At 39.2% G+C, this 25,823-nt stretch overlaps 1 protein-coding gene across 7 annotated transcripts in view; it reads right to left on the bottom strand.

Annotated features, from left to right (window-relative positions):
* PTPRZ1 (protein tyrosine phosphatase receptor type Z1) overlaps positions 1-25,823 on the bottom strand; it is a 143,801-nt gene that overhangs the window by 75,366 nt on the left and 42,612 nt on the right. The gene's annotated exons all lie outside the window — the stretch shown is intronic.

The raw sequence follows: 25,823 nt of genomic DNA, 5'->3' as shown, positions 1-25,823 counted from the left end.
AATATATGAAGCTCTAATTGGAAGGCCTGAATAATTATAAACCTTGCTACAAGGAATTCAGGTTGTAATAAAGATTTCCTTTACCTTTAGTAATACTTAAGATCATGGAACTGAACACAACACTGTTAAGGGACAAAAATCATTCCAAGATCACAAACAAGCAGAGCTGAAAACAGAACTGGAATACATGGAGCTGACTCACTTCTGGCCTAAGAAACAGGTAATGCCTTTTGGCCAGCGCTGAGGAACGTGGCCTATGATATATATACTGTCATATACTGACAGCTGCACTTTTTTTCATGCTGGATATCATAGAATTAGCTGTCAATTTTGTGTCATGGTGATGTCAAAGGCCTGTTTGGTCTTCCACGAGAAGAGGACTCCCCACCTGTTTTTGAGCTGTTTGGCATACTGCCAGCAAGGAAAGGCGAATAAAATGGGAAGATCACAGGCTTTGTCCTCTAAAGCCAGCCCGATTTGCAAAATAAAAGCAACAGCTTTCCAACATGGTACAGCCCCATCACTGTTCAGCTGTCCTACTGTTATGTAAAGCTTACTCCCAAACTTACAGCTACTGCAGAAAGAACAAGTGGATGTATATCATCTTTCTGTTGGAGAACATGGGCATAAATTAAGTTTATGGAGATACCTCCCTCTGTCCCACATCATGAAAGTACCATCCTGTTAAAAATGTAATGGCTGCATATGGCAAAAATTGTGTAGACTCAAAGCTTGCACCAATTTTAAACAGACCAAAAAAATGCACTTTAAAAGATCATCAGCTGGAGCAAAGAAAGAGGAAGCAATAATCTGTGTCAAGTGCAACATTTAGTGGCTGTCTGATACGTGATAATTGATGTAGTCCCAGGAGATGAGCACAATGAAACCCATCTTCAACAGCAAGAAACGTCATTTTTACAAGAGTACAGACCACCATCTAACTCTAATGAATTGCATTATGACAGTCTTCACTTTTCAGTCCTCATTACTACAAGGCAAGCTCTGCTGTATTTTAGAAATTATCTTGGGTGGCAGAACCAGGCACTCAGTACAAAACCAAAATGCAACAACAAATTTTAAAAGAGCACATGTAATTTCCTCCTTCTCAGCTTCTCAACAGATCTATGGATCTAACAGTATTGGTTTTCACTGAGAAAATCAATATGGTTTCCTTTTTTGTCCTGTTGTGCTATGACCTCCCTCCTTCCCCCACTCCCCTTCCTCTCTTCCATCTTTCTTTCTTCCTTCCTTTCCTCCCTTTCTTCCCTCTTTCCTCCCTCCCTCCTGGACCGTTAAATGTTATTGAGAAGTCTGTTCAGTTCCATGAAAAGTCCTGTGGCAGTATACCGCAGGGGTGCTTCTTCCTGTTACCAAACATGTGCATTATTATATTGCTATCACCTAGGAAAATAACTTCTGTCAGTACTAGCCTATCTACAAGAATAATACATCTCATAAAGGCCACAGTCATAAGTTCTGATCCAAAGACTGCTGAAGTATATAAATAAATCACAGGGAGATTCTCTGAGCTTTGGATCAGATCAGCTGTGCATACATGAAAAATCACTACTAAACAACACTAGTGGTACTGTAGATGCAAAAACTCCACAAATAGCCATGAAAAAGGTTGGCATTTATCCTTGAATAGCAAATGGCATTTATTTCAACAATTACATAAAGATCCTGAAAAGCAAGGACTAGACAGAAATAAACCAAAACAAGACAAATATAAGGATAAAAGACTACTGGATTACATCACTGGCCAGTCAGTCCCAGCATCTGTGTCCAAAAGGACATAGAAGTAATTCTGGTTTTTTGCTCCCCAGGTTCTCATTTTTATAGAGCTGTAATTTTGATAAAATGAAGCTCCCATGTATCTCTAGAAGAATGTAATACCATATGAAAGTGGGATTTCTTTTTAGCATCTTTTAGCAGGATTTGGTATCACACTTCCATAGGAATTTCAATGCATATTATGTTTGGATAATGGTAAGGATAAGAGGAGGTGATGGGCAAGAGTCTGTTATATAGTATTATATTGAGCCATATGGATTTCTTACAGAGAGCCATAGCTTTATGTGTGCTCATCTACACAATTTCTTACCTTATTTTGTACTTTAGAAAGCCAATTCTAGTTCACCAAATGGCTTTTTAGCAAGGACTTTGTCTGCAATAGCAAAAACTTTAATTCTCTTTCACGTTCCCTCCCCCCAAAAAAAACCCTTCCAAAAATGTTAAAAACCAACTCCCTCTTAACATTCTACAAACCCTTCAGCACTCACGTTATTACTTTATTCAGACTAAATATAATTTCAATGTTAGCATTACGTTTTCATTTTGTCCACAGACTTTATTACAGATACTTTCAGAACTGCTATACCAATGTCAATGGATAGATATGACTCTTCCTCTGACAATATTCCATGTTAAATTTAAATAATACTATTATGTGATTGGTCTTTTTTTGAGACTACTGTATCCTCAAAACCACTACCAACTCTTCCACTGAGAAATGTTTTACTCAGCCTTGATGTGATAACAGCATTACATACTGTCCTTTAACACTGTCCATTAACAGCATTTACATTCACAGCTTTTCCATTCTATCCTACAGTGGTAGTTGTTTGAAATGAGGATGGAAACAGCATTAATTGCTACAGAGGCACACACAATTCATGCATCTCTGGGCAATTGTGGTCTCAGTCAGCCAGTAAGTTCTTGTCCCTCCGTGAGTCTTGTGGTGATAAAACTGGCCTAAAATGTCTTGCTGCTGTTAGGACCACTGGTTTTTACTTCATATTTTCTGAAACTAAGAATTACATCATTGCACTGCTTGTACTGAGAAACAAATAGAAACTGTTGCCTAGCCTACTCCTTCTCAGCCAGAAGTTCATAGTGGAGATTCTAGTTTTCATATCAATATTGCTTTAAATTTACTCCTACTGGCCACATGTAGCTTCTACTGGCTCACATAAACCCTAAATCACAGTCTAATTCTTCTATAGTATTTCTCTGGTATTTTGGTTCTCATTTGAATTAGACCTCAGTCCCACAACCAGATCCATCTGAGCAGCCAGCTATTCTGGTCACAGAATGTACAGAACACCTTGTATATCACTAGTCTGTTCATGTAAATACATGTTTCTGTGGCAAGTCAAACCCCACTATTACTAAAGCAATTAGAGCAAGTAACTGTTACAAATAATTAAATAGAATGCATTTCTGGTTGTTTTATATTTGCTATTCCAGCACAATGGCTACTGTATGTCATATGGCACTTAGCACCAAATAGCATCACATGCATTAAGAGATTTCTGACACAGTTCCACCACTATTCAATCATAGAATAAGAGGTTGGTAGGGACCTCAAGGATCCTTTGGTCCAACCTTTCCCAGCAAAGGCATGGTCTAAAAAAGATGGCCCAGCATCCTGCCCAGCTGAATCTTAGAAGTGTGGTATGTTGGGGAATCCACCACTTCCCTGGCGTGATTATTCCAATGGCTGGTTGTTCTCATTGTGAATAAATTTCCTCTTATAACCAAAGTCACAAAACCTCTATTGACCAAAGTCTATATCAAATGAAGATGTTTAATTCTTATATTCTCAAACAAGAAACTCAGATTGCAGGAAAATCAGACAAGAAAACCTCACCTAGGTTACAGAAGGTATAAACCAATCACTTACTCTTTTAAAACATTTTTTCTTTTTTTTTTTTTTTTTTCTGGAAGAACTTCCCTTGTGCTTACCATGTGCACCACTCTACACCACAGTGTATGTGTCACAGTCTCCCAGTGCTCTCATTCTTTGAGGACCTGTGTAAAATTTCTCTCCAACCAGGGTAGCTGTGGATGACTAATGCAGGCATTGGTTGCAACTGGGGTGGAAAAGTGTGACAAAAGATTATGATGGTTAAAGAGGAGATGGAAGGCCAGAGTTTCTAGCTAAGGCATATCACAGAGGCAAGGCATACTAAAGCCCAAGTACTGAATTTTTTTCTCTTGGTATAGTTCGGAAGATACGAAAATATTAGTCTCACTCATGAACAACTTGCATGACATTTACACAAAGATTTCTATCTGAAGAGGTTGACCAAAATAACCTGTAGATGAATTATACGGTTCTTCAGCATCAATTCTAAGATAGTGAATAACATATTAGATTAGAAAAAGATGGGAGCTCAGGAGTGGGAAAGCAAGGCAAAAGCACTATGTAAATGAAAGTTTCTGAGAAAATGCAGAGACAGCTTCTTGCATATGTAATTGTGAACTCTTTTCTAATAATTTCTCTCTGCTGTAGGCAGCAACATTTCCCTTCATCAGAATGTTTAATTCAGAATAATACTCTTCATCAGAATAATAGCCAGAATCTCTTGTTTCCAGTACAGCCTACCTCCCTGTGGGGAAACATCAAATCTAGAAGACTCAGTGCGTGGAGTTTCCATGGAATTGTTTCTGCAAAGAAAAGATGTTTTTGACTTCACAAAAAATACTGCCAGTCTGTGACTGTGAGTCACAAGAGATCTGTTGAAAATCAGTTTTTTTTCTATATTGCCCCTGCTTTCACAAATATCCTGTCACACCACAGCTCTGATAAATAATTCCTTCACTGATGGTTGTCTCTGAAACTCCTATTCTCTGGAGAGTTGCCATACAAACTTTTATTGAGATTCACTCACCCTTGTCATTTCTTAGCTTGCCATGTTCTTGCATTTCCTTCCCTCTCCAGTTGAGTAATGATCTGTCCTTTGTGTGAGACTCTTACTCAAGAAATACAGAATAATTGAGGGTGGGAGGGACCTCTGGAGGTCACTGTCCAATCCCACTACTCAAAGCCACCTACAGCCAGTTGCCCAGGCCCATATTAGACAGCTTTTGAATATCTCCAAGGATGGAGACTCTACAACTTCCTTGGTCAACCTGTGTCAGTGCTCAGTCACCCTCACAGGTAAAAAGTGTTTTCTGATGTTCCGAGGGAACCTCCTGTGTTTCAGTTTGTGCCCATCGCGTTCACTGTATCCTCTTCAATATGTCCATAACTCTTTTGCACTGAGGAGCCCAGAACAGTACTCCAGGTATGGCCTCACCAGGGCTGAGTAGAAGGGAAGGATCACTTCTCTCGACCTCAGCAAAGCTGGTGAAGGGCCTGGAGAACAGATCCTATGAGGAATAATTGAAGGAGCTGGGACTGTTCAGTCTGAAGAAGAGAAGGCTGAGGGGAGACCTCATCACTCTCTACAGCTACCTGAAAGGACATTTTAGAGAGGTTGGTGCTGGTCTCTTCTCACAGGTGATTACTGACAGAACAAGAGGGAATGGCTTTAAACTGCAACAGAGGAGGTTTAGACTGGACATTAGGAAAACAATTTTCACAGAAAGAGTGGTCAGACAGGGGAATAGGCTGCCCAGGGAGGTGGTGGAGTCACCATCACTGGATGTGTTTCAGGGTCATTTAGATGAGATGTTGTGGGATATGGTGTAGGGGAGAACTTTGTAGAGTAGGGCTGATGGTTGGACTCCATGATCCCAAGGGTCTTTTCCAACCTGAATGATTCTATGATTCTATGACTACAGGACCTGCTGGCAACACTCCTCCTAATGCAGCACAGGTTACCATTAACCTTTTTTTTTTTCTGCAAGGGCATATTGCTGGCTCATGTTCAACTTGGTGTCCACAGGACTCTGAGGTCGTTTTCTGCAAAGCTTGTTGGGTCTCAACATGTACCAGTGCCTGGAGTTGTTCCGCCCCAGGTGCAGGACTTTTCACTTTCTCTTGTGGAACTTCACGAGGTTGCTGTCAGCTCATTTCTCCAGCCTGCTGAGGTCCCTCAGCACTCCTCCCAGTTTTATATCATCAGAAACTTGCTGAGGGTACACTATGCCCCATCATCTAGGTTACTGATGAAGATATACAGTAGTACCCTTTTTCCATTATGCTGGATGTTGTAAAGAAAAAATAATATGGACTTGTGAAGCCAAGTCAGAAAGAAAAGTTCTTCACCAGAGCTGCATAAGCTATACCAGAGCTTAGAGTTCATGGGGCATTACAAGGGTTCTGCATAGCCATTCTGGGCACCCCATCTCATTTATGAGATCCACAAAACCTTGGGATGAGTTGTGCATACTACTCCACAGGTTGGAAAATTATATTCCATAATCACATTGGCAGTGTCAGTAAGCAGAGCCTGAAGAGCGCTGTCCTTGCCAGCCTCTGTGCTGTCAACGTGTAATATTACTGCCATCCTGCCAAAGCAAAATACTGAGAGACACTGTGAGGGACTCATGATACTACCTTTCAGTCTCTCATCAAGAACGGATTTTGTTGACAATTGTGTCCTTGTCTCACTTCTTAGCTGAGCAGAATTTAATTAAAACACATTTCCTGAGAACATTCGAGCACTGTTCAAATAATCCTCAGCTTGCAGGCACAGAGTACTAAGGGAGCTTTACTCCCTGCCTATGCCCACTCTGCATTCCCATGCCATTTGACTTTACTGCAGCTGTATATCTGCATTAACTCACCCCTTCAGATTAGGTACGACAAGTTCCTGTTCCATTTTAAGTAGAGCCCATTGAAAGACCGTAAAGCATGATCTTGCCTTTAATTTGGTACATAATTTAATTTGGTGCTAGGACAAACTCTTAGATGCATAAAATAAATATTACCAGTACACATACCACAATGGTTCCCTTGTTAATGATGATGCTGCTGCTTGCTAAAAATTTGGCAGTTGCAGTTCTCCAGATGTGCTACTTAAATGGCCATTTAGGACAGAGAATTTTCATCCTCTGCCTTATACAGTTTTATCGTTCTCGTCCTTGTACATATTGGGCATCTGATGGAGCATAAATATATAAGATCTTATTCTTTTTTAATGGGTTTTGCAAACAAAATGTTTCTTTACAAATACTGTGAGAAACAAAGTGTCATGAGCAGTATAGTGCTGTCTCTTTTCTATCTGGCCAGGACTGCAATGGTGCTAGCTGACACTGCAAACAAATATACCAATTTCATCTGTGTTGGTCTAATGAGTGCTTAAGAGATACCTTATGATGGAGCTAAAGAAAGGAAGAACTTGCATTCAAGAAGTGCGATTAGTGTTGTGGGCTCCTCTGAAGCATTAACTTGACAGTCATGCACAAGTCAACAGTATTTTTGTTCTCTCCTCTCAACTTGGGATATTGTTTCCAAGAGGGTCATCAGTTTCCAAGTCTGGCATCTACTTACATTGTTTAAAAATCTTACAAGACCCCCATTAGAATAATGGGTCCTGACATATATTTCCTAATTTGTAGTATGATATAACTACTGTGGACAACTGTAATCATACTCCAACTGCTGCTTTAGAAAGAGGTTTTAAAAAAATTGCTCCATTGATCTGAGAGGTAATCTGCATCTGTGATGGTATAAACAATATGTCCTGTGGGATGACAGCGTTAATATTTTATTAATAACTTCTTGCACAGCCTCCTACATGAGATGTGGAATGTAAAAACAACCTTCATTGAAGCAGAGGATTAAAAATAAGAAGTGGATAAGTGGGTATATAAATAACCTTTAAGAAACATTTAGCTATTTCAACATTTCATAAGCTGCATTTGTGCTTAAGATTTTGGCTTTTTAACTGTAGGTTTACTGCCCTGCATAGAGTTTAAAAGATGCTTTCTGCCAACTTGAAACCTGGTCAGTCATTTTCAAGAAAATCAGATTACTTGGTTGAGGGATCACATTTGTCAGCCTTTGAGGCTTGAAAATCACATTGCTTATTTTTAAAGAATTTTTTTTCTCCTGAGCATCCATATGCTATATTTTCACTCAAACAAAAAGAGGAAACTGAGAAGGAAAAGGCACTGAAGTTTTTGGCCATCTCTCTGTGGCAGCGCACAGGCTTACTGCAATGCATTTAATGCAACTAGTGAAATACTCTACACAGCTGAAGGCAAAAGGACTTGCAGGGGGAGATCCAATGTGCATAAATTCAGTGCCTCTCTCTTCACTGGCTATAATGAAGACAGGCACCTTTTAAAGGGCAGTTCAATCTGTCCAGTTCAACTGATTTTCTTTTAATGGCAATGAGGATGATCACCACAGATAATATCCACTGCCTCTGCACTAGTGGTTAGAGCACTGTGTGAGGAAGCAGTGACCTGAACTCTTGGGTTTATTCTTCCTGAAGGAGTAATGCCAAAACATTAGGAAAAGGCCGCCTAACCAGGAAAAGAGAGAAGTGTCTGTCCTTTCAAAAAAGGCTATGCTGCTGTGGCCTCTGGACAGCAAGAGATCTCATGTATCAAGGCAAAAAGAAGCCTGACTTTCACCCTGTAGTGAACATTTAATGGAGGGGAAGGAGGGCAAGGGAACAGCCTGAAATCTGGTCTCTCCTTCTAGGTCTGGTTTTTGCCTTTTATTCAGAGACAATCTAATTTGGGAGGTGTGGAAGCTGCATCTGGAACCTCAATTACAGTGAGTGGTGCTGATTTGCAGGAAAATTTCACCATACTCCAGGAAGAAGAAAGGAGCTGTAGGACGTTAGATAGAGTAGTTACAGTTCGTGTAGAAGCTTGCAACTTTGGAGACTGTAAGATGTAAACTTTGGAGTACGTAAAATGGAGAGCACAAACAGATAAAAAGAAAATTGAATGTATTTCCAAAGGGCATTTTAATGGGAAAGTATTGTTTGACTCTATATTTCATTTCACTTTAACTAATTAATAGCACTGGATGTTTCCTCTGAAAATAAAAAAATAATGACGTGATACTTGATCTGGATGAACATGATACTGTTATGCAGAGACAGACAGCTCTTCTCATGTACACTAGCACTTCTGTGCTCTGCTTCCAGAAAAAAGCCAAAGTTTTTTGACAACTAGAATAGCCACTTCATCGGTTATAGAAAGATGTCAAAGGGTAGAAGAAATAAGTTTGGGAGTGACAGAGACATTTTTTTTCCTGACTGCATCTCTGTCTTTAAATCAGCCAAGCGCATAAGCCTGTAAATTGTAGTGTCTTCAGTTCCCAGTAACCTCAAGGAACTGCTCAGCTGAAATAAGGACCTAAATGTGTATATTATTATACCTTAGGTTAAAAGAGCATCTACTTAAATGTACTCCTATAACATGTCAGTTTATTATAAATGCATGCACAAAACACAATGATGTCACTGCTCTGGGCTGCTCAGCAAACAGAAAGTGGTTTGTATTTTAAAGAACATGTAGGAAAGGTTGATGGGGGCATGCAGGTGCAAGCCTGACATTTTAAAAAGTGATTACAACTGTTTTTTCTAGATCTGCTATTGTTGAGTTGGTTTTGTTTGTAACTATTCCATCTGTAGGCATACTCTGGCTCCATTATGCAGTATCATTATGACACACAAAAAGAAACCTAGCATTATCCTCTCAGGGACACAGATTCATCATACACCACAGTACAGTCACCTCTGGGAATATTTTGAGGAACTCATCAGCTAGGCAGAAAGGAAAAAAGTGTGACATGAAGAAAACGGATCCACCAAGGATAAACGTGTGAGCACCAGTGATACACTGTGCTGCTTGAAGGAAGCTGTGGAGGTATTCTGAGATAGCATTCTGGCAAAGTTGTTTTCTCAGATTATCACATTAAGATAAAATGCGATTGCTAGGACAAATACAGAGGATCCACTAGAAGCCATTAGTTGGGTGAACAGGTGACACTGTGCAGCTGCACTGCTATAGCAGGACTGCAGAAGGCTGAATGAAACAATAGGCTCTGCTAGTCCACACCGTGCCCACAAATACGGAGGAGGCTAAAAGCAGTACAAATGCAGAATATCCAACCTTCAGACTGCTCCAACAGTAAATTTAGCAAGTTACAGCTGCTGACAGTCCAGCTGGTCAGAGGTGCTCAGCAATATGAAAAAGAAAGCGCTGTCAGCCCTCAGTGCCCTACCATAAAGAGCTTTTCCCTTAGCCAGAAGCAATGAGCATGCATGATTGCAGGATTGCAGTAGTCCAAGAGACAGAAAATTAAATCAATTTAATCTCAAATTGTCTGCATAGAAGTCCAAAGGAAAACAAAACACTTTTATAATGTCCATGTAAAGCAAATGAGTTCGGGTTTCAAAATCATATCCAAAAACTGTGGAAGGGTGATTAATAAAACCCACAAAAAGTTATGAACTTAAGAGTTACAAGAAATCTTCCACATCAAATTTGAATTGTAGGTGCAAATGAGACAAGACCTAGAAACAAGTCTGAGAGGCTTAAGAAATTACTGCCCTCACACAGAAGTTTCTGCCCCATTGGGCCCTACTGCATTTCCACTCGAAATAATTACAGTAGTCTAAATCACCCAAATAACATTAAATTAATTCAACACATATTTTATGTCAGTGCATGGTGTTAAGACCTTGCCCAAGAAACTTGCCCTAGACAGAAAGTGAGTTGATAAAAGCTACCTCTTTCTTCAAGGTTCCAGATCCAGAATGAGGACATATTAGGGCTTTCAGAGAAAAGATTGCCTTTTTTTTTTTTTTTCCAGAAGACAGAAGTTATACATTTTTCTGGGTCTCCTTACAAGAAGCACATTTTTGTCTGGAATAGTCCCTGCAGTCCTTCCTCTCACTGTTGGGGGAGGCAGTGGGCCTGCAGAATGCCTGACAGAGAGAGAACAGTTTGACCTTGACCAGCTTGTTGTGTACCCCTGAGCAGCTGGAAAAGTCCTGGAGGAGTGCTGTGTCAGCCTGAGAAAGGAACTGAAGATAAGGAGAAAGAAGAAAAATACTGTGTTTGTCACAGATACCCGGACAGTGGGGGATTTTAAGAAAAGTAGCCAATAATGTAGTAGACAAACAGCCATGTAACCAATAAGAATGATGTATGGATAAAAGAATAAAGTATATGAGATGGGGGAACAATAAAGATGGCTATTCTGCTGCAAAAAAGTTGTCGTGTCCATCTCTACCGCGACATCCCACAGCCTCAAACAGTCAAAAATGGGGAAATGACCTAGCATAGAAAATCATTTTCTTAGACAAAGAGTTGATGATTAGCAAAGTAGTAAAGGACTGAAAATCTTGGTAACCTCAGGAATGGCTGATAGTATTCTCTTTGTCTATGCAACAACATACACACTAGGGGCTGTTTGAAAGATGATGATTCAACAGGATCTTAAGTTGCCTCAAAGCATCACAGATGTGTAAAACTGAAAGGTCATCTGGGTCCTTTCACTCATTACAGGATCAAGTATAACTAGACTATCCCTCACTAATGCTTTGTCTTCCCCATTTTTTTGAAAGAGCTTCAATGAGAGGGATTCCACAGCCTTCCTAAGTAACCTGAGTTTAGCTATTCTCATAGTTTTTCCTAGTATTGCACCTAGACCTTCTTGTCTACAAATTAAACTGATTCATCCTCGTCACTTCAGTGGAACGGAGAGCAACTGATCACTTTATAACAACTTCTAAATATTTGAAGACTATTATCATAGCTTCCTTTTCTATACTAACTTACTTACTTCATTTTTTTTCCATGAGTTTGTGTTTTCTTAGATGCCCATCATTCTTTTTGCTTCTTCTCTGGACCTTCTCTCAATTTGTCACTGTCTTTTCTGTAAGTGTGTAGCTCAAGGATGAATGCAGAAGTACAGCTGAGACCTTCCTAGTGGCAAGTAGAGCAGAATAATTGCCTCCCATGCCTTATACATCGTTCCTGTTAATTCACCTCAAAATGGGATTGCCTTTTTTTGCAACAACAGATATTGTTAATTCAGATGCAATTATAGCTAATTTTCTGTATAGCCACCTAACCAGATAGGCCCCATTTTGCATCTATATCTATATCTAATATATATATATATATCTCACCTATATATAATATATATATATATATATATATATATATCATCTATATCTATATCTAATTGCTTGATTTTCTTTCCCAGCTGGAGTATTTTGTGCTTACTGTTACCATTGTATTGACAAATTCTGTTTGATTGATTTCAGAACCTTTCTCCAATTCACCAAACTAATTCTGAATTCTGATTATGTCACCCAATATTCCTGCAACTTCCAGCATGGTGTCCTCCATGAATTTGCAAACGCCCTCTCCCCCTTCTGTCATCTGAGATATTAGTGAAAGAGTATCACATCCAGGGAGAAGCTTTGTTGGATATATATATTGATAGGCTCTATGAAATTATATTTTCACATTACCATCAATTTTGTAAAAGTCTACATCATTCTTGGTTGTGCAGAAAAAGCTATACTTGAATGCATTAATTTGGATCTGGTACTACCTTAGACTGAAAGAATAACTCTGGAAATTGTAAACCAAGCCATTCATCTTAGTGAGACCTTAAATATGAAGCTTCAGGACAATTAAATGTCAACATTAATTTTCACTGATTATTAACTTTGTAGAATCAAGATAATGTGCTTGTAATTTCTCTTATAATGTAAAATAATGAGGGGTCTGCATAGGCACAGCTAATTGCCATTGGGTATTACAGGGTGATTCCACACCTAATTGCCAAAAATTCTATGTTTTGCTATGACTTTTTCCTAACATTTAATAATTTCTACACACTGAAATTAGAAGGAATTGACTATTTTTGCTAACCCAATCCATCAGGGCTAAAATCCACACATTTAAATTTTGTTTAGAAATATACGCCATTGTTGATATGTCATAAATTGGTTGTAACTATAAGGTAGGATGGGTTCAAAGTTAAGGGGTATCTTTTCACTGATTTAGTTGGCTACAGTTCAGGTAAAGTTTGAAATTTGAATATAGGTAATTGCAGTTGTAAAATTTAGTACTTACACAGCAATAATTAAAAAGTTACTAACAGGAATTTATCAAAATAGGATTTATCTGTGGGTGATAGTATAATAAATCTGCTGAGTATTTAATATTCATATGAGCATTTATTTTAAGAGTATAAATCACTGCAATTTAATGATGCTTGAACAGGAAATAGGAAGGAAGGAAGGAAGGAAGGAAGGAACTGGAAGTCATTGAAAAACTGGAAATTGCGTAATTGTGATGAATAGAACAGTAAATAGCCAAAATTGTTACCATAGTATCTAACAGCTCACTACTTTCACTTGTTTAGTAAATACGAGAGGAGAAAAATAGTAAGCATCAATAAATGGGAGGTAGTAGGCTGCGGGTGTGTGGGTAACTATGGAGTTTCTCGGTTCTGCTAATTACACCTACTGATGACATGACATGTGAAAACATGCCATCGCAAGGAGGTCCACTATAGCATATGCGAAAAACAGCTGACCTTGATAACTTAAGTTGTAAAAGTGGCATGAAATTTAACAATGCAATTTGTAAAATCATACATTTTGAGACTACTAGTGGGAGTTTTTGTTACTAATGAGAATCTCACCATAGGAAAAACATGGGGGAGGAGGAGAATCAGACCATGTCTGACAGTCTCAGAGGACTGTAAAGAGACAGTATGATGGAAAGGGAAGTGTATTCTGAAACTAACCTAGCAACTCCTAGTAAAGGTAGGAAAGTGTTAATATTTCTGCATGAGGTCCTGGGCACAGTTCATCTGGTATAAGTGCATGAGATGCTGGTCACCCATGTTGAAGACAAAAGAATTTCAGCTGAATCATGGGTGAGCAGAAAAAGCTCGTGCAATAATCAAAAGGGGACAACAGACTAGACTATCTTGGTTTAATTTAAAAAAAGAACAGGAGAGGGATATCAGTGCAGGTAAATATTCACAATAGAAAAGAACTCTCCAAAAATCAAACCAACCCACCAAAAATCAAACCAACCCACCAATTCTATCAGAAGAACTAGATGACCTCAAAGGTCTGCTAATACAGCTAGCTTGGAAATCCAGATAAGGTTTAAAAGTAAAGAGTGAGTTAGTCTTTCAATGAAACTATGAAGCAAAATATCACGACTACTTTTAAAACAGAGTTCGATTAATTTTATGCAATAGTTAGATGGCATGACTGCTTGTAACAGCAGGGTGCTGGAGTTGGGGAGTCCATATCTGGTCCCAATAAGAAAAACCTGAGTAGTTCAATGAAAGGAACTTGAATCACAGTGGAAAATTCTACTGACTTCATTCACAAGGGCTAAAGCTGAGCAACTGGGAGAATATTTTGTTTCTATGAAACATTTATCAAAGGGACAGACCAAAGTAACTGTAGTTCAAAGCTCTTCTCTCCGTGATCACTGAATCTGATGCAATGAGTTTCCATTCCACCAAAGCATTTGTTGAACCGAATATGACCAACTTACTTAACCTGAAACAAGTAACTGGAACAGAACTTACTGGGACACAGAAAAAGAAGGAAAAAGCTTATTATTTGTAAAAAAGTAATTTATTCATGTTTATGTTTGAAATCTGTTTATGAAGTGAATGATGTATTTGAGATACAACAATATGACTCAGTTGCATAGGATTTCAAAGCGAGTTTATAAATATATCAGCATTTTAAAAAGGGTTTTGCTATTTCAGCTACAAATCTGTCTACAGGCTGCTAGCTATAACCTGAGGTTTAAAAAATAATGTTTTCCATGGCTGGATGAAGGATGTACTTTATTTGTATTGACTTTCACACCAGGAAGCCACATCAAAGAAAAGCTTTTTTGCTAATAACAATGTTTCAGATTGAATAATAAATTATAAGGAAATATAAAACACCTTCAAATCTTTTTATAGAAGGTATTTAATGAATATAGCTCAGTGTAAATACCACTGTTCTTCATCAGCATTTACATTTATGTATTGACCTGTTGAGCTCGCAAGCTCATAATTAAGTTTATATACGTAGCTTGTACAACATCTATAGGTACACCAACGCTACAGAGGGACAAAGAGAATAATCTTAATTGATTGATGGGTTTTATGGTACCAACTTGGGGCCAATCTTATACAGAGTATGTACCCAAAAGCACCCTTTGCTATGTTCTATTTAATTGTGATACAGCAGGTAAGTGCTTTCCCTCATTGTATATTCCCGTAAAATGTGCAGTGGGTGTGCTGCTTTTGTGAACCCTTGCAGGCATGCCAACTGAATGTACCATGGTAACCACGCTGCAGAGTGTCCCTGACATTTAAGAAAAGGCAGCTGGAAAAGATTGCAAGATAGTCAGGGAAACACTTAGACATCTCTTTCTCCATTAGTTACTTGGGAGGAGAAAGAGTTTCTCCTGGAAACACAGGAGATAAAGTGCCAAACTGACAGTTACTTCGTGCAGCCATTAATGAATGTCAGGAAGTAGTAGGTCACAAAACCCTATACAATTATTTGATGGTGGGAAAAAAAGTCAAATTTTATAATGCTTAAGGGAAGCAAGTTCTGGCAGCACCATGAGAGAGGAAATAAGCCAATATGATAAAAAGTGTCAAATGGAAAGGCTAGGAAGAAAGGGATGGAGTGAGAAGACACAGGAAGTCATCCAGAAAAGCTCTTTTTAGCATATGCTCCACAGCTTCCTAGACAAAACAAATGATTTCAAAGGGAACTTCAGATGTGTGATCAAGTCACTGCAACAGATTATCATCAGTTCCTTTTATGCAGAGGAGAATGAGTATTGTTCTCATTTTGATCAGATACACATGGTATGGTCGCATTAGGACTGGCAAGTATGCAGATCTCTCCTTGGTGGTTAAACGTATTGGTAGAGGTTAGTTACAATATCATGCTGAATCTGTTTGAAGTGGGTACTTACAGCTGAAGAAAATGAATGGTTGCATTATTTAAAATATGTGCTCCCTGCCCAAGAAAACATGTTACATATTGTCTATTGTGTCTTTGTGTTGGTCGCCTTTGATCTGTTCTGGATACTCTGAAAGCAGGTAAAATACAGATTAAAGAGGTAATGTGCTAGTGCTCCTATTCAGACAGCTCTGTTCACACATAACATGCATACTACTATAAAGCTAGCTTTCAGGAGGATGCATTTGAGTAATAATTTTAAAAACCTCTTTGATTGCAATATTTCACTGACTAGCACTCCAGCCATAAATATTTGCCTTCCTGAAAACTGACAGAAAAAGTATAGCTGGAAAAAAAAAAAAGACTGATTATACTGCTCTGCATATATGCAAACTGGTCAGAACATGTACAAGCAGACAGAAAATCCAGTCTTTCTGAGATAAAAGAACTTACGAACCATTGATCCAGTATTCCTAAATACTTCAGCAACAGTATTTTTTGTTTGGATTTTTTTTCAGGTGGGGTAATGCTAGGTGGGCTTTTTGTTGTTCTGTGCTTGTTTTTGCCATTAACTCCGTAAAAATAATTGTTGTCAGTCTATGCCCATGCACCCAAGCCCTGAAGTGACTCCTTACACAGCTAGGGAAATACCAGAATTTTGTGTGAGAGACGAGAAACCAGGCCTGCGAGAAACCAAGAAAAACAACCTGGGGAAGCAAAAGTTGAGGCTGATTGAAGAAATGCCTCAAACACTCACAAGACAAAACTCTGAGTCACAGGGTGCATTCTGTGGAGGTCGAAGCTGATAACGCTGCCCCATGCAGCTGGGGGAGAGAGCCCTGTGGAGACAGGACATCTCTCCTCTGGGGCACCTGGGCAAATTTCAAGGGCCATGTGTCCGGTGAATGAATTTTGCTTCATTATGAATGAAATGCATATTAAAGTTAACACCCCTCAATATGCTAATGAAGGCTAACATGATGACGCTAATTACATCATCCCATGAAATACCTTACTCCTCCCAGTACATGGGATATGTAGGTATGTGGGTTGACCTAGGGGACAGACCCAAGGAAAGTGGGTATAAATCAAGGTGGGGAAGAAAGAGGGGGCCTGGCCTGGAGAGAGCAGTGAAGTGAAGAAGACGGATGCCAGCGAAAAAGACGGCCGCCTCCTGGAACCCTCACTGGTGGGATCAGCGCAGGAACCCAGACCGGTGATCTGTATTCCCCCATCCCCTCTATCTCCCTCTTTTCTTTCTTCCATTAAGAAATGCAAGGCATATTATATTGCTCGCCACAACTTGCTATATACTTATGCAATTATCGTGTGTTCAGTTAGTACATTGTGGGTAGTTAATAAATGCTTGGACTTGGAAACTTGTTGTTAGCTCCAACCGGGGATTTGCGAATTTGAGTCACTTGCCCCCCTCGTCTGAGCGGGACATGACAGTTTGAAAACAGATTTACAAGTCCTTACATGTAAATCATACCTCTTTCTCTTCTCTAGCACGCAACACATTGACCCTGTCTTTGCGTTTCCATTTTAATATCCTAATTTTCTTAACTTCCTTTTAAAAATGTCTCTGGTTAACAGTTTTCATCAGGTAAATCTGACAGAGAAGCACCACATTCAGAGGGAAAACAGCTTAACTCTTACATGAGGCATCTATGATAAAGGATGGAAGAAGACAGTCAATTGTTTCTGTGGCTCCTAAAACAGGATCAATACCAGGCAATATCAGATCAAGCCATAGTTTAATTTCTCATAAAGAAAGCTCTTGGAAGAGAACAGAAAGTGGCTGCCACAGGACAAATACGGAGTTTGTTGTAAGCACAACTGTTGAAGTATAGCAAGAACTAGCTAAATATGTATGCAGCTAGATGTCCCAAGCTGGCTTTTCATGAAAAGGACTTTGTGCACCTTTCACAGCTGAAAGAGATGCTCAGAACTGAACTTCTGTGATTCTGCAACCAAATAATGGAGGGAAGAGTTGATAAGTCTAGTGGATGCACAGTGCCGCAGCCACTGTCCTGTGGACTGCTGCAAATTAACAATTATATACTTTGGCAGCTTTCAGCAGGCTTTCTCCACATGAACGGGTGACTTTAAATGTGGAAGAGTGGTTTCATATGCACCACAATTGTAGAAAAAAGGCAAAGGGAAGAAAGGCTGTGAAATTCAAGGACAAGTACAGGAGCACTGAGCCTTAATTTTGGATTACATACTTCCTCTGTGATGTAAGCAGCTTTTCAACATGCCCACTATTTCTTCAGGGTGGTGTGGATTTTTTTGGTAAAACTTTCTAGAGTGGATCTCCCCATTGGAAATAATAAACTGTATAATACTCCTGTATAATTTTGTATAATTCAGGTTTCTTAGAACTGTGTTACTGTGCCAATGTAAGTCATGATACTGCATATAAACAAACTGTTATATAAATAAACACCACACATCATCCCTCAGAAACTCTTAACAGAAAGTATCCTGCATACAAATCAAAATTATTTCTGCCCCTTGATAATTTACCTTCTTTATCACAAATTACCACCACTTAGAGCAAGCCTGCAGATCGAACTAGCTATTGCCAACATCTGCATAACCTCCTGGACTACCAAGAGTGAGCAGGTAGAAAGAAATGCAACAACCATGCTGCTTCACAGGAGAGGACAGGGTCCAGCCACCAAGCTACAAACTGGGCTGGCTCTAACATTCAGCTGAAGATAAGCAGAAGTTTATTTTTACCTCTGAAATGAGGTGACATGCTTTACACATGGCAGGGGCAGACCTGTGGAACTGAAACTATGCCATTTCTACAACTTGATTTTAGAAAGGTCAGGATTTTTCACTGGTTTAGAGGGGATTTTTTCAGCAAATGCTGATTCATCCAAAATAGAATTGTTGACAGGTTTCTCTAGTTTCTCAATTTGAAAAGTTTTGGAAAAATTATTATTTTTGGAGAAAAAGGTCATAACATTTGAAAATGAAATTCCAAAGTACAGCAGGAAAATGTCATTTAAGTTCATTTACAATAATTTGCAGCAACATAGCATTCAAATTTTACAAATTGAAATAGTATGTGCTCCCCCTCCTATGCTCTGCTTAACTCAGTCAGGCACACTTGCAAGATACCAAGCACACATCGCTCACTGAGCTTGTGGTGGTTCTGGCACCGGAGCCTGCATGAGAGCTTTCTGCGGTCAACAGGGGAGGCCACACTCCTCTTGCTCCCTCATTCTCAGGATCCTCTTACCCTTATCTTCCTTCTCTCTGAGCTCCTAGCCACAAAGACTTGTCTAACCATGCCTTTTGGAGGACTGCTTTAACCCTTAGTGACCCATGGAAAAACGATCTAGAAAGGTTTGTTTACAACTAAATTAATGAGTTACAGCAAGATCGTGAAGGGTTTCAAATTTCCGAGTACATTGCACAGAATTAATTATTGCTCTTATTTCAGTATATCAGCAAACTATGCATACTGAATGAATTGGATTTGAAGAAAAAAAAAAAAAAAAAAACCTGTTATAAATACAGAATAGCCCCTGCATAAAATTGTAAGAAAGTCCTAAACGGATAGGCTGTAGCAGGTGGGTAAAGCAAGGCCTTCTGTAAACATAAGCAATGGTAGTTATTTGCTGGACTCTAAGCTTCACAGATACATCAATCATATTGATATGGAGGTGATGATGATCTCAAAGTAATCATCTTTGCATTTTTTAAGCAAATGTTCCTCGAGAACATATCCTTTTCACTGAAGCATAGATTGAATGCACTGAGAAATCATTCAGTAGTATATACACAAGGATAATTTTTACAATCGTTTTGAAGGGCAAAGCGGCTTAACCAGAGGCTGTAGTCTACTGTGAGATATCCACAATCTGCTTTTTATCATTTTACTTTGGTGTATCCCCAAAGATAGCACTTCTAAAAAAGCTTTTAATTTCCAAACACATTTACTTAATGGGTAGTCTCTACATCTTTCTGACCCCTGGCCAGACCTTATCAAAACAGCAGTGCCACACTATGCAAATACCTCATCCTTTGATTTCTATACTTCAGAAACCAACCCTCCTGCATTTGAATAATCCAGTTGATGCTCAGAATAAGATGCTGTGCAGTTTCTGAAAATGACCCAGCTGTTTCCTTTAAAAAAGTGAAATGTCATAAGGAACAGGTCTTATCACAGCTCCTTATCAGGGAAACTCTGGCAAACAGATCACTTAAATCTTTATTGAAAGAAAAATGCTGTAATTTTACCAGTGGTGAGCCAAATATGAATACCAACATGCGGTTCTTCATACCCATTCTAGAAGCATGCAACTTTGAAAAGTCCATGAATATGGGGTTCAATTCTCTTCCCTCCTCCCCAAAAACCCCTTGCAACAGTTTTCCACTCAGTTTATCCTGCAAGTATTGACTGAATCAAAGCTAAATAAATTGCACTTTGCTGCTAAGTGGCCTTCTACTGCTCAGTGATCAGCTCTCCTGATTGAAAAGAAAGGATGCTTGAAACAGACTCTTCCAAATTATATCACTTCATATGAATTCAAAATTCATAAATATATTGAATACATATCTTATTTGTGTTGAATAACATGTTTCGTGTTGTTGATTCAGTACACTGAGATATCTTTAAAGGAATTTCTCTCTGTCCAGCAATGCCAGCATGTAGCTTCTTGCTTGAGGACACCTTGTCTCTTTGATGTGAACAGATGCGTAACACTGTAATTTTCTGTTGCTGAATCATCAGCCTTCCCTAAACCTTAATAATGTAATATGTTTTTTAATTAATGAGCCTGTGAATTTAGTGACAAAACACTGGACCCATGAGTGACTGTGATCTGGGAGATGTAAATACACGCAATGAGCTATCACGCAAGAAATGGTATGACAGCCTCTGAAGCGTAAGGTCTACTAAAAAAGACCCTCTGCAGAGCTATTTTATGTGAGTTAATAAAAGAATGCATGTTATTTTGATTTCTTATGCTGTATCCTTTACTGAGAAACCAACAGAGCCCAAGAGTATAGGCTTTTCTTTATTAATCACAAATGATTTAGCACATCAGTCATGATTGTACTTGGTGAATATAAAACACGAAGTGATTTATTTCACAGAAAGTGATAAAAAGACCTGATCTTCTCGCAAAGTTATGCTGATACTACCATGGTAGTTAGCTAGCAAGAAAAAATTTGAACTTAATTTGGTATGCATTATCTCCCCAGAGCATGGTTTTATCCAGCCAGTGAAGGTAAGAGGTGTCGTCAGCTTTTGGCCAGAGCTCTCCTGGAGACATTTCAGTTTGGCCTAGTAGAACTGCCCATTAAATCAGTTGGTTCAGCAGGCAGCTCCTGGATCCCACTTCCAGCTGGTGCCTCCTGCTCTCCCACACAGCCCAATTGTCAGGATTTGTCTCACGAAATGGCTCCTCTATCATACTCCATCCTGACCTGCAATGCATAGGACCCTGACCCCACACCTCTATGCTCTAGCTCCCTTTGCCCTGCTCCTGGAGCTGTTGCATAAGGAGCATGCACAGGTACTCACACCCACACAAACACTATTCAGCACAGCTTCTTCTCTACTGCAGCTGCATGACAGAAAGCAACACCTGTAGGCCTGGCCTTGTCCATCCTCCCAGCAGATGGCTGCTCAATAGGGAGGCAGGGTAAGGATGAGGGGAGAGCGCGAAACCTTCCAGTTTACTTGGATTAAATTACGGGGTAATAGAAGCAGCAGACATTTTACAGAGTAAGTAGAATCAGCTACCAATGTTAAAATCATTCTCCTGAGCCACAGCTGAGATAGCTATTGCAGATCCTTGCTCACTTTTTAGGCTGAGTGAAAAGCAAAATACACTGTTGTCCTGGTTCAGCTAGGAAAGGGTTAAGTTTCCCCAGCAGAGAGGGGGAAGGGATCTCCAGCCGGGTTATTCATACCATGCTGACGTCAGGTCCAGGTGCAGGAGCGCGGGAACTTTTTTTTTTCCTTTGTGGCTTTGGTCGCGGGGAGCATCACAAGCGAGCTGTCTGTAACCATTGCGGTATTTCTCTGTATATCTTTTGTCTTGTTCACTGTTATTACTGTTTACTGTTGTTATCATTGCTCCTGTTGTTGTTCAGATTGTTTACCACACTGTTGTATTAAATTTCTTCTTATTTTAACCCGGGGTTTGTGCCTAACTTCCAGCCTGACCGGCTGAAGGTGGGGGAGGGGCAACGGCAGCGTGGTCTCCAGTCCCGGCAGGGCTTAAACCAACACAACTGTAAATTATTATCAATATAAGCAACAACCTACTTTACTATAAACTTTATGAGGAGTGACTTTGTAGTAGAATCTCCTCAGTACTGAAAGATGATAGAAAAACATTTGAAAACAAAAAGTTAGATCTTGCTTGGGCAAGAAAGAGAATTACATTTTCTAAGCACCGTAAGGCCATTTTAATTTCTGAGCCAAACTACAGGCATCGATACCTGACAACATCGGTTTTGTCTGTGTAGCGATAGTAATAGGGAATGAAACTAGGGGGATATCTACAGAGCGGGCGTTGAATTAGACACAGAATGTTAACAATTTTAAGCTTAACAAGATTAGTTCAATGTTCAACATAGGAGCAAACCCAAGCCATTACATTTAGCCATTGTCATTGTGGAAAGTATTGGTGCAAGGGCCAGAAGTGCATCATCAACATACTGCCCAGTTTTATTACTGAGATACACCCGATATTAAAAGTTACCTGAAAAGATCACAATTAATTATCCTGATAGGATGTGTGTGAGTCAGCAGTGTGTCCCTGCAGCCAGGAAGACTAACAACATAATGGGTTACATTATCAAGAGTACAGCCAGCATATCAAGGGAAGTGACTATTTCCCTCTTCTGCACCCTAGTAGGGTGACATCAAGAATGTGGAATCCAGTTTTGACTTTCTCCCCAGCCCAGTATAAGATGGATACTAACAACCTAAGGGCTGCTGTGATGATCAGGGGGTTCGAGTACATCACGAACAAGGAGAGGCTGAGGCATCTGAGTTTGCTGAGGCTGGAGAGGAGGAACCTAACTAAAGTCTGCTGCTATGTAAAGGCAATCTACAGACCAGTGCACAGGGAAAGGGCAAGAGGCAATGGTCACAAGTTGCAGTAAGAGCTACTGCATTTGGATAAATGCAAAAAATTCTTCAAAATGGCAGTGGAACACACTGTCCAGGCTGAAGTGTCTCCCTCCTTAGAGATTTTCAATACACTAATTGACAAAGTCTGAGCAACCTGCTTCGCCTTTGACATTCGTTCCTCTTTGAGCAAGGGGTTGAACCAGATGACCTCCAAGGGCCCCTTCAAACCTGAATTACATAATGATTCTGTGATTCCTGGTGCTTCCCCCCAGAGTAAAAGGAAATATGATTCATGTTCTGTTTACAAACAACAAAATTGTTCTTTGAATACCCAGAGACGCAACAATTTATACTAAAATCAACCTTTCCTCAAGATCAGTTGCCAGTATTTATACAGCAATTGTCTATCAGTGTATCACATAATGAATGGCAGAACAAACTGAACTTAATACTTCTGAATGATGAGACAAAGAACACTGAATTGGCTGTGCTACTCATTTACATTGTAAATTCAATTAAAAAATTTTTTTAAACCCTCAGCTTTTGTAATTCCTGGAAGGCTGTTTAGAATTTCTTGCTTTTAACAGAATTCAGCTGTTTTTTTCCCCTAAGCCACATAACTTGTTTGTTGTGAACAAGAACCCAAATCCCAAAAGAAAGAAATTGCAACAGAAAGAAATTGCACTGGGAAAAAAATACTGCTTTGTGGTATTATTTGATAATTCTACATGTGAACATTGAGACTTGAAGTTTTCATAGACTATAATGAACCAGCCATGTTAAAAAAAAAAAAAAAAGAAAAAAGACAAACAGAAACTAGTATTATATCATTTCTTCTGGCAAAAACAATGCAGATAAACAAAGCACCAATAAAAATTAATCTTTCATCTCTATGATAGAGAAATAATCGAAGCTCATATTGCTCACTTTATGGTTGAAATAGTATGTGATTGCCTAACCTTAGTGGTGCAGCTAAATACCGTCTAAATGATCTTTGGTTATCTATTAGTATGTAACTGACTTGAGGAAATGAACTTTCTCAGTACACTTGTTTTTTCTATAACAAAAATGGTTGGATTCACTTTTAGTATATGACATCATTTGAAAATATTCATGAGATCATAAATTTTTTATTTCTATCACTGTTTTAATGAAAAATACAATGAAAGTTGGTTAAAATAAAGTAATTTTCCTAATAAACTAGCCTGAGAAGCCACTTATTCCTGCAAAAAATTGATATATCTGTAGCAAGCACTTGTGTCTTCCACTTTTTTAACACTGTATTTGTCTATGAAAATATATGCAAAGTCAGGACACAAAAAAACTAAATTCATGCTTGCAAATGCAGGATTTGTCTATGGCTTAAAGCACAACCCTTAGAAGTACTACAAAATGTTTCCAGTAACATTTATGCCTTCATTAGACATTTACCCAAGAATCAAAATTTGATGATGACTCACATTAACTTACAGTATGTGAAATTGCTTTATTATGAAACTTCACCTTCAGAAATTGCATGATTTCAGCAGATAAGATTCATGTTATTTCTCTACTTCCATTTTATTTTCATCTCACAGCATGATCCCAGTAAAGAAGTGTATTGACCCACTGTGGCTAATGTATCTGAAGTTTACAATCTGATATAGAGAATTACATCTGCTCAAACTCATATTACCTTACCAAGCCAGTTAGATTTTTCTTAGTTATGGTGGAATAAACTCCACGGTTGCAGGATCCCCAGGCCCACTTATAACACTTCACTGGCACACACAGGCTAATTTTTCAGGTCTTTCTGTGAGCAGGTTATAAGACAGAAGAATATAACTGGTATCTGAGGAAAGGATGTACTGAAAAAGCATAGATCATCCATTCAGAAATGTGCATGTTAGTCTATGTCTCAAAATCCTAAGTCTGAGCTAGGTATAGTAGTTATACATACAGTACCTGATATTGCTTGCCCCAGCAATAAAATAATGAGATTAAATTAAACAAATTATATAATAAATGAATGAGACCAAAATCAACATGCCTCAGCCCCTAGACTTTTGTGCCTCCAACACACAATGTTAAAATCTGTAATTTTTCTTCACATTTAGGGAAGACTGTCTTATTTTAAGTGAAAGCTGAGTTTGTGTATTCTTTTTATGTCACGAACCCATTGCCTGGTATTTCAGGAAAGCACCACATACCACATGGCTCACAATACAGGTGCTAGACCTAAACACTGAGTACCTGATCTACATGCAACCCCCCGCAAAAAAAAGCTTTCAAAATCCACATCTGACTACACATGAAGCCAGCTGTATTATGAGTGTTGGGGGCACACAGAGGCTGCTCGGCAGAGGGCCTGGTGAGGCAGCAGGAGCAGGGGTAGGATGCTGCAGAGGCAGGAGGTTGCAGGGGCAGGGCGCACAGTGCTGAGCTCCTCTCGAATTCAGCCATGCCATGCATCACAAGCACCTACCTGACTGTATAGGTCTGGATGGAGGAAAGGCTTTGCCAACAGTAGAGTCAGTAGGGCAAAGCACTTGAATTGACTACACAAAGGTATTTCACTTGTTAAGGGAGAGAACCAATGGGTCTGGATTCTCTGGCCTGCAGAGTCTTTGTGGTTTTGCCATCCAAAATATCCAGCAAACATGACCTGTGGCTGCTGCAGCAGCTGCACAGTGGGTGGGTGCTCTGTGCAGCCTAGGGAAGAGCTCTATCCTCTGATATCCTGTGCAAAACCTGTTTGCTATTCTTTAAAGTAAACTCATAAATTGCCTTCTGGTCACCTGTAATCCTGGAGGCTTATCCCTGCATTCCTCTAACTGCAATATTAAAAAATTGATGGACTTTGAACATGAAATACTGTACTGATTGATCTTATGCTTGGATTTTGCAGTACAATGTGTGTGAGAGTTTTCATTATAAATCTCATTTTGAAGGGTTTATGACTAGCATGTTTCAATTCTCTCTAGGCTCAAAACTTGTTAGATATGTTTTACCCTGGAAGATAAAAGCTGTCTCGAAAATGAGAGAGTGAGAGAAAGAAAAAAGAACGG

Source organism: Athene noctua, chromosome 3 (assembly GCF_965140245.1).
Source record: "Athene noctua chromosome 3, bAthNoc1.hap1.1, whole genome shotgun sequence".
NCBI lineage: Eukaryota > Metazoa > Chordata > Aves > Strigiformes > Strigidae > Athene > Athene noctua.
The sequence above is the reverse complement of the archived record's forward strand: the minus strand, read 5'-3'. Positions and strand labels throughout refer to the sequence as shown.